Genomic DNA, 10914 nt, shown 5'->3' on the forward strand with positions numbered 1-10914 from the left:
GTTTGTCTTTATGAAATTAGGCTAAACAGTTACTTATCCCAGTCTTGAAGGCATGTCCCTGTGTGGGAGCATCCCAATGCAGTGCCTAGTGACTTTGGTTGGAGAGCTGGATATGAAGTAAGCACAGGCCACTCTTCTTCCAGGTTGTGCTGGCTACCACTACCTTGGTGGGAGGTATGGCTGGAGTCAGAGGGGTGAGACCCAGAGCCAGGTGTGAGCCAGGTGTTCTCCCAGGCTCAATGGCAGTTGCTGCCATGTTGTGGGGCAGGGCTGGGCCCCAAAGGGCTGGAGCAGGAGCCTGAGGTAGCTGGGATTCTCCCTAGAGTGATGTCAGTCTCCACCTTGGTTAGGGGTGAGGTCAGGGCCCCAGGGGAGGGAGAAGCATTTCTCAGCTCATTACCCTTTTCCCTGGTGCATGGTGTGCACAATTGATTGTAATGGTGATCTCTATCTTAGTGGGGAGCAGTGCTGGAACAGGAGCTCAGCATGGGATGGGGTGGGGTGCACTGGCAGGTCAGCCAGAGCAGGAGGAAATTTGCTATCTGTTGCCTCTGTGCTGGGACTGGGAGCAAGGAAGTCTGTGCACGCACCCTTTAAGAGCTGGATCTCAGTTTCTTACAGCTCTCCAGTAAACTCCACTGGTTTTCAAACCAGATAAAGGAGTTCATCTTCCTTGTGCCAGACCCCATGGCCGGGGTGCCTAATATGGGGTTTGAACTCCTCTTCCTTAGAGAGGATACGTGAGCCTGTGATATCCCCTTCCTCTTTTATGTCACCCACTTAAGGGTGTGGGTTCTGACTAGATCACTTCTGCTCCCCTCCTATGAGACTCCATGTGTTTTTTTCTTTACAACCTTGGTAGAGGAGCAATTCTGCTAGTCTTCTAGTCATTCTCAGCAAGAGTTGCTCTATATGCAGTTGTAGTTTCATTGTGTTTGTTGGGGGAGGTGAGTTCAGGGTCTTCCTGCTCCACCATCTTGATCCCACTCATTTGGAACTTCTTGTTTTTTCTGCTGCTAATTGTCTCAATATACTTTTCCAGGTATTTTAATTGACAAAGTTGGTAAGAACACCTTTTATATTTGTTCAAATCATTGATAAATGTGTTAAGCAATGCAGAACTAATGTTAAGCCTTGTGGCATGTCTGTAAGACCCTCTCTTCAAGTTGACTTCTCTCTCAATCAAGATTCTTGGATTCAGTTATTCCATTAACTATGAATTTACCTACTTTATTATCATCCAACTCACAGTTCTCAGTCTCATCTACAGTGATATCATGATTCTTTGTCAGGTATCTTGCTGAAAGCATTTGCCTGATCAAGGCTAATGAAATCTATTAAAAATATGGTTAGTTCTGTTAATAGTACCTCAATAAAGCTGAAAAAAATATATTGTTAGTTTGGAATAACATTCTTATTGTTTTGCTGATCATATTTCTTATCCTTAGTGATAGGGTGTTCTAATTCCTTCTAGTAGTTTGCCTGTGATTGATATTATGTTCACTAATCTGTTATTTCTGGAATATGACTTTCCAATTCTTAAAATTTGGAAAATATTAGTTTTAAGTTTTCTTAGACCTTTTCTATCAACTATATATTTTTAAAATAATTATGCTATCTTATAACAATATCTTGCATAATGGCTGCATATCTTCAAATACTTTCTCCTATTGATCCTTATTAATATTTAGAAATTCCATGGAAATAAGCATCAAGAAGACCTAGAGTAAATTTTCATCAAATTGGCAGATTTGAACAAGAGGAGTCAGACAGATGGGTGGTTACATATTATGGAGGTGAACCCAGAAAATGTTGCTTAGCCGAAGTAGAGAATTTGAAATGGAGACATTTTCAAAATAAGGTAAGAAGTTGAAGAAAGATTATATAAATGGAGTAGTAAGATACACACTGGAGGCCAAATTTGAATTAGTAGAGAATAAAAAGCAAAAGTATGTTTTGAGGAGGTAATTTTGAAGGACTATGTGAGGAATAAGACCCTTGTGGAAATATGTAGAATATGTGGAATTTATTAAATACATTCTGGTGAGAGTGGCTACAAGTCTGGAGTTGGGCAGAAAGTGTTGAAATGGATTGAATCCATCATGAAAGATTTGGTTGCACTTGGGAACTGTTTGAATGTGAGGACAGAAAGAGTAAGATATAGAAAATTAAAGACCCTAGGACAAAGAAGGGACTTCTAGAGGACTGAGAAGAAGTACAGCCACTGATGTCACTGATAGGGAGACTGGGGAGAGACAAGATTTTAGGAAGCAATGAAATAAAATCAGATCTGTTTTTCATTTATACAGTAATATAAAAACATAAAGAAATATTTGAAAAAAGAGAAAGCAAAATAAATAAATAAATAGCCCTCCCACCAACCACAATATATATATACATATACATACAATTTATTATCTTAGTTCTTCCCTGTAGAATATATGCTTGTGTATTATCATTAGCCCTACCATCTGAATCAAATTTTGCATGGGGCATTCTTCCTTTTTCCTCCCTTTGTGGGGAAATTAAGCTAGCTAGCTAATTAGTCAGGGGGTCTCCAGAGAAAGAGAACCAAGAGGATATATAGAGTGATATAGATAGATTGACTCTGAGATACTGTTATAAGATATTGGCTCACACTATTGTGAAGGGTAAGTCCCAGAATTTGTCCTCTGCAAGCTGGAGATACAAGGAAGTCAGTGGTGCAGCTGGAAGGCCTGAGAGGCAGAGAGCCAATGGTGTAAATTTCAGTCCAGATCTGAAGGCCTGAGAAGTGGGAGCACTGAGGGCGGAGGAGATGGACATCTTGGCTCAAGCAGTAAGGGACAGAGAGAGCAAGTCCAACCTTTCTTTGCCTTTTTGTTCTGTTCAGGTCCTCAGTGAATCAGATGATGCCCACTCACATTGGGCATGGCCTTCTGCTTTACTTCAGTCCATCTATACAAATGCTAGTCTCTTCTAGAAACATCCTCACAGACACAGCCAGAAATAATGTTTAATCAGCTACCTAGACATCACTTGGCCAGTCAAGTTGACACATAAAATTAACCGTCATTCATAGATAGATAGATAGGTAGATAGATAAATAGAAAGAATTCTAAACATGGCCCTGCTGAGGTGCCCATCCCCTGCTTATTTAGTCAAACACTAATCTAGGCACCGCTGCTGTCTAGGAATTTTGCAGATTTAATTAAAGTCCCAAGTCACTTGACCTTATGATACAGAGATTATCTGGGTGAACCCAATCTAATCACATGAGATCTTCAAAAGGCAGAAGGCAAAGTCAGAGAGATTTGACATGTGACAAGGATTCCATGGGTTTGAAGATGGAAGGGATCACATGAGAAGGAATGCAGCTGGTTTTCAGAGAGCAAGGAGATGGTGACATTGGTCCAATAAACACAAAACCTGAATTCTGGCAAAAACCTGAATGAACTATAAGCAGATCCTCTAAATAAGAACCCACACAACCAACATATTGACTTTGACCTCATGAGACTCTAAGCAGAAAACCCAGTTGAGCCCCAGGCTTGTGACCTTACAACTATAAGAAAAGAACTGGATTATTTTCAGCTGCTAAACATGTGCTAGTTAGTCACAGTGCAATATAAACCAAATATTCTCTCTATATATGCAGACACATATTAAATTGTTTACAAATTTATATTCTTTTCTAGTCACTTGTCATCATACTATATAAAATATTGCATGTCTTTTATGTTACTACATGGCCTTCATAAATAATATCTTTGTAACTGCTTACTAGTTACCAAATTCATGTTTTAGAGATTATTTAATAATTCCCCTATTGTTGATCATTTACATTCCTTTCTTTTTTTTGTGGAAATGAATATCTTTATGCATATGTTGACTGAAAAAAATACGCAACCTAAAAGTTGAGAATTATGTTTTATTTGGTGAACAAAATTGAGGACTTAAGCTCGGGATGCAGCCTCTCAGATAGCTCTAAGGGACTGCTCCAAAGAGGTCAGGGAGGAGCTGGGATATATAAGGGCTTTCGTAACAAAGACCTGGTAGTCAGAACATCAAAAGATTACTGTTAATTAAAGAAAATCAGATATCTCAAGTTTAAAAATTTAACACTTTTCTATACATGGAAAGATGCAAGAGTGTGGGCTCACTGAAATCATTCCCTTGATATGCACCTCAGCTATCTGGGGCCAGTATCCTGTGCTTTCTCATCCTGAGTCTCCTCAGGGTGTACCACTGGGGGAGGGGGGGGAGGGTAGTGGCTGCAGCTACTGACTGCTAGATGGCAGGCATCCTGTTTCTATCCTGAGTTCTCTCAGGGCTCACCTTCTAGGCGGCTGTAATGTGATGGCTTGATGGCTGCAACATAATTTGTCTGCTGATATGGCAGGCAACATTGTTTCATTGACACATATGACTTCTTTTTTTTTTTTTGGTACGCAGGCCTCTCACTGCTGTGGCCTCTTCCGTTGCGGAGCACAGCCTCCGGACGCGCAGGCTCAGTGGCCATGGCTCACGGGCCCAGCCGCTCCGCAGCATGTGGGATCTTCCCGGACCGGGGCACGAATCCGTGTCCCCTGCATTGGCAGGAGGACTCTCAACCACTGCGCCACCAGGGAAGCCCCACATATGACTTTTAAAAATGGATTTGGGATAAGCATGTTAAGATAGATTCCTAGTTGAATTCTTGGGTCAAAGGTAATAGGTATTTCATAGTCACCCATACCATTATATGAATGACCAGGTCAATGTAACTAATTCTTCGCTGAAGGTATCCAGGAACACAAACAGTAACTGTGCCTGAAGGTAGAATGAGGGTGAAAATGTCATGAGATGAATCTGGAGAAATAGGAAGCTGCAACTGTATGCAAACTGCAGAAAGTTGTTTTTGTTTTTTCCCTTTTCATGGACTCCTGACAGTGCTATAGTCTTGTGCTACTGGCTCATGTCAAACTTTTTCTTCAGCTTCTTTTCAGTAATGTTTGGCATTTCCTCTTTAAAGTGATACTTCTCGCCTGCTTAAATTGTCACAGTTTGATATTGATCACACCCTGCTAGCTGCTGAGAAAACCCCAGATTAGAAAAGAACCAACATTTGATGAGTAGGGGCATGGGGAGAATGCCAGATTAAATGGTTCATTTCAGCCGTACGTGAAAGATGAACTAGAGAGGAGATACAGAAACGGAGCTGCTCACGAAATGCCTGTATTGATCACAGATGAGTGTGAGAGCTATTCTGTAGAGGAAATAAATGCAAAGGTAGAGGATGAAAGAGGATGCATGTCTATTAGATCATTTGAATTAATGGGTCTTGAGGGTAGGTTTCTTAAAATAAATTTTTTTTTAGTAAACAAACATTAATTCCCATTGGTCCTTGTTCTAGTTTCCTGCCACAACAAATTATTGCAAACAGTTGCCTTAGAAAAACTATAATTTATTTTCACAGACTTCTGGAGGCCAGAGTCTGAAATCTAGTGTCAGCAGGGCCATACTCCCTCTGGAGACTCTAGGCAAGAATCCTTCTTGCCTCTCCTAGGTTCTGATGGCTCCACGCACTTCTCGGCTTCCTTGGCTGGTGGTTACATGGCTTCAATCTCTGCATCTGTCTTGACCTGAACTTCTCCTCTGTGTCTCCTTCTCTTCTGTAGCTTACAAGGATACTTGTCATTTGATTTAAGGCTCACCCAGGTAATCCAAGACGATCTCATTCTAAATTCTTTAACCAATTACATATGCAAAGACTTTTTTTTTCCAAATAAGGACATATTCAAAGATTCTAGGGATTAGGATATGGATATATCTTTTGGGGGCAAAGGAGGTAGGGGCACAGTTCAACCCACTACAGTCTTTAATTTACCAGAGGTCAACTGTTTCAGAAAAGAATGTTTATGGGAGATATTTTATGACTCATCACTAACTAGGGTGAAAAATACTTCCAGAAAGTGGTTCGGCACTAGAACAACTTCCCAGTGATGGCACCCCAACTCCATCTCCCTCTCTATAGCTCCTTCATGACTGTGAAATACCACCCCTCCTCTTCTAGGCAGGAAGCATGTGTTACCAGAGGAGTATCTATTAAACCATGTTTATATGTTAACATTTCTGGGTGTAGCATCTGTCAATTTCCATGGCATAAGCACTCCCACTGTGGCTCATTTCAAGCCACCTGTGTGATGTCACTGAACACCAAATTGAAAGAATATGCCAGGTTGGATCCAGCACACCACTATCATTAGACAGTATTACTATCAGAACCAGCTTCTATGTCACATGTATTTTTAATTCAAGGGGACTTGTAAATATTTTATCTTCCTTTTCTTATGAAATCACAATGTCTGTAGAGACCAAGAATGGCCACATTTAGTTCAGGAATGTCTAACTTGGTAAGTTAAATGGAAGAAGAACTGCCTGAAATCAAGCTTCAATGCTTGATATTAGTACTATTTAGGATAAATGCACTGCCTGTACAGAGAACAAAGCAATAAATTGATTTTCAATATATTATATATCATGTCTTTTCTTCCTGCAGTAATTTCTCTTCATACTTTTAAAAGTGGAGTCTTAATTCCTCCTTGAAATTCAGAGTTTTAGGTGAAAGGAAAAGAAAGACAAACATATAGGTGAAAGGAAAAGAAAGACAAACATGGAAGATGCAGAACTGCAAGACTTCTTTGGGTCTAAGGAAGTTAGAGGTGTAGTTACACAATATTGATATGTGTATTAATTTGAATTCCCTTGTTAATATTTTGGACTTCAAAATTTGCATCTCTAGTTCAACTTAGCTGAGTAACTCAGTAGGAGAAGTTTTAGATGAAAAACGGTGCTCTTTTTGACAATTTCAGAGCAACAAAAAAGTCAGGGAAGTAAAATTAATTCAGGTAGGAAAGTATTGCACTATTGTTTACTGTCATATTCTGTCTCCGGAAGTTACCTTGTGAGGGAATTGATTTCTATCCTTTCAGGAAAAACACCTCCCCTGAGTTTATTTATAAGGCTGTCTTTGAGACCTAAAGTGTTCATGGATTTTTTAAAGCACGTGTTTATACTACACATGATGCTGGAATTAGTGCGCGAGAGAAAAGGGAGATGGTTCTCTGAGGAGTTTGGTGTCACCTCCGTTCCTTTCTTCTAATTGGTCTGGGCAGATGTGGGAGGTGACTTCTGGTCTCCCCCCACTGCAAGCAGCATACAGGAGTTTTCTCCTATTTCTCTCCATTATCTCTCCTGTGAAATCCTAGTAGGGTCACTACCTTGTCCTAGTTATAAAACTGAAAAAATCTCGCATCTCGGAGTCCCCTTCTGTCCCAGGTAAACCAGGAGAGGACATTTGGTCACCCTAGACCCTGGTGGGGTTCCTGGAGGGAAACCCAGCAAGGTCATGGGGCACTCCCCATGTCTGTGGTCCCCAGAAGCACCACACTCTCCCAGCTAGCCCACACTCCGCCTTCAGCAGTTTGCTAACATTTCTGGTTTAATATTCCTACTGGTTTATATGGCGTTTGGTAGCGTTTTCCCTGACGCTGCAAGCATCCGTCTCTTGGGTTGGTTGTTTGCCCTGTGACCTCAGTCATCTGAGAGGCTCAAAAAAAGTCATTTGCAGTTTGTCCAGGTTTTTTCTCATTGTAGCAGTGGGAGTGACGGTCTTTCCAGCTCTGCATCTTCCAGCTGAAACCGGAAGTCACCTAAGGGTTTAACTAACTAAATCTGAAGTGAACATGGATATGAATTGTAGGTATCTTTGCAAGGTTAAATTGACATCAGTGCGTCCAAATATTTAAAGAGTGAATCATCATGCCTGGCGTACAGTAGATGCTCTGTAAGTGTTAGTTCTCTTCTCATTTTACCCACACCCTCAGTGGAGATTATAATATTAAATTTTTTAATCTCTCATGCATTTTCTTTGTTATTCTTTTTTTAAAGTAATTTAAGGAAGATGAAGAAATGAATTATGCTGGAATAAAGAATTGTCTAGGGAGCTCAGACTTTTACAGCTATGGGCTTTCTTAGTTGGCACTGGCAAGGGAGATTAAGGAGAGCCTGTTGTGTTGAAATGAGATCATGCTGATCAGGTCTACCTATCAAACAAATGAAAATAACCCAAATAATGCCTCAGAAATCAAATTCATTGAGCCTGGCAGGAAGCTCAGAATGCTGACAGCCATATTCAACCTTGGAACTGTGATTTTTTCCAGCTCTCCAAATTCAGCTCTGTGAAATCTGCCCAGTGTTTATAATCATATCTCTAAGGAAACCTCTCCAGGCTTCAGAAAGTAGTACTGATGATTTATTGAGTAGCAGACTTCTTTTTACATCACTTATACAAGCTTTTATAAATCCACAATGAGGAAATATTCCCCTACAGTGATACAGAAATTTCATCTACACTAGATGCAGGGTGGACACCAGCTTTCTACAGATGATCCAAGCCTCCATTATTGTTCTTTCTTTACTTATTTAATATACATGATATAACCACATTTATGATTGACAGAATGTTCTTATATGGAGGCACTCTGTAAAATGCTCTTACTACAGTTTATTCAAACCAACACTGTTTGGAAAGGGATTTTTTTTCCTTTATTATCTGAGCAAGACCACAAATAATGGCATATAATGAGTACTTACAAATAGTAAAAAGAAAAACTTTAGGTTTAATGCAAAAACATAACAGCATTCTCCTTGCCCAGTAGACTCCCTGCCCTGCAGTATGATTCTTTTTTAACTATTTTTCCAAACTGAAATGCACACAGGATTTTTATTTTCTGGTAAATTTGAAACTCTTGTTTTTGAGAATATGTTTATATCTTGAATTTATTTAATGCTGACCTGCTTAAGAAGTTTTCTTAACACTTAAAATTGTTCTATATTTCTGTTTGCTGACTTGTTAGCAACGTAATATAAATTAGGTGTTACACACATTAAGAAATCAACAAAAAACAGAAGAGAGTTTAGGAGGGCTTAGCCCTCTTCTACTTTATTGACAAACAACCCCCCAAACAGTCCACTAACTGCTCTACTTATCTTACCAACAATATTCTTTGTCTTTGTGCATCCATTGAAGTTCCCCCAATTCTTCCCCTGCCACCTACTGTATATCTGTATATAGATTTGTCTCTTGTCACCTGCCAAACTTGCATTCGAAAATGGCAATCCTGATAAGATTACTATGTAGAGAGTAAACTTTTCACTAGGGCAAATGTATATCAAGTTCAGTTATTTCTGTATAAGTCCACTTGGATGTTAATTTGGAAGAAGTTGTCTAGACTAGAGACACCTGATTCTGCTTTTCCCCCTGAACCTCTTTTGCCCTGAGATCTTTGTCAAGACATTTAACCTCTTTATGGTTTAGCTTCTGTGTTTGTAAAATGGTAATTTTGTTTAGGCAGCTAAGTGATTTAAAAAAGAAAAAAAAATAGGATTTTAAGAGATCACACAAATGAAAGGTTTCACTAGACAAATGCAAGGGGGCCTATCATATGGCTAAAAGTCCTATTAAAGTAAACACCAGCCAAACAAAAATGTGTGATTGGAAAAGAAATTTTCAAGCTTCAACTTACATACATTTATTTAGAGCAATGTATCAATTACTGTGCCCCAGCTTAGTTATTGATGCAAACTCTTAAAATTTGCTGCAAGATGATTTTCCTTCTAGAATACTCTGTTATTTATCTTAATTTAAGGCAAATTTGGATAAATAATGGCCACTGATAATTTCAAAATATCATATTTGCTAGAATGTTGGTGAGTAAACATTTTTATTAAACTTCCACAAATAAAAAGAGATATGAGGTTTTGTGTTTTGTTTTATTTTTTGTTATTATATTCTTTGATGACTGGAGAAAATAGTGAATGGCCCAAAGTTAGGCATTAACAAGAAGAAACTCCTTGTTATTGGGTGTGACCCTCTAATAACAAGGAAGCATCTTATAACAAGAGAGCTCAAAGAGTTGTTTTCATAATTAAGAGAGCTCTGGTATTACCAAACCTTCACTGGTACAATTTCCAAAGAAGGCAGTGGCCCCTTATCAACGGGTCATCAACCTTAGCTCAAGTCAACACGACGCTGTCATGTGACCAGGGAGGCTACAGGCCAGTGGGAGAGAACCACATGGCCAAAAATGGTGAAGACCCTTTTCTTCACTTTACAAGTTGCTCAGAAGCCTGCACAATCGCCCATTAACTTTGACCAGCTTTTTAAGTGTTAGCAAATTTCAAAAATTTAGGTGGCACTGAATCTCTTCCTCAAAAAGAAAAATAAAACACTATAAACACAATCCTAATTAATAGTGCTTGACCACCTTGCTGATTACAGCATGGAGTTAATGAAGCTTAGATTGGAATTTGTCTATATTTCATACAAGCCCAACATCCTCAACAAAAACTAGCAAGTTTTAAAATGGGAGTAGATGAAAAACTGTGTATTAGCCGACAAGTCTATCACTGCCAATGGGAATGACCCTTGGTTCCTATTAGTAGTCACCCAGTAGAGGGAGGCATCCTTATATCCAGAGAATAGTACCATAATTGTTTTGCCTTTTACTCTTTTCTTCATATAAACTCAAGCATCATGTTAAAGCGTACTTTCAGTCTCTAGATAGTCTCCCCAAATTTTTAACAGCTTTTAGAAATGTACTTTTTGAAAGAAAAGTATTGATTCTTAAAATTTGTTGCACTGAAGGTGATACATAATTGGGTGATATTTTCTCCGGGAGCGCTCCACCACAGCACTGGCAGGATGAAGCAGCTTTGCAGATTTACTAGGAAGCTGCAGCACACAGGGACCTTGGCCTGGTACTGGTGAGTGGAGAGACTGCAGAAAATAAAGCTGGGAAAATGAGTAATATAGGGAGGATTTGATGAACCTCAAAGCTGGAACCAAAATGTTTACCGTATATATCTATTTAATATTGAGGCGACACCAGT

This window comes from Stenella coeruleoalba (genome assembly GCF_951394435.1).
Source record: "Stenella coeruleoalba genome assembly, chromosome: 11".
NCBI classification, from domain to species: Eukaryota; Metazoa; Chordata; class Mammalia; order Artiodactyla; family Delphinidae; genus Stenella; species Stenella coeruleoalba.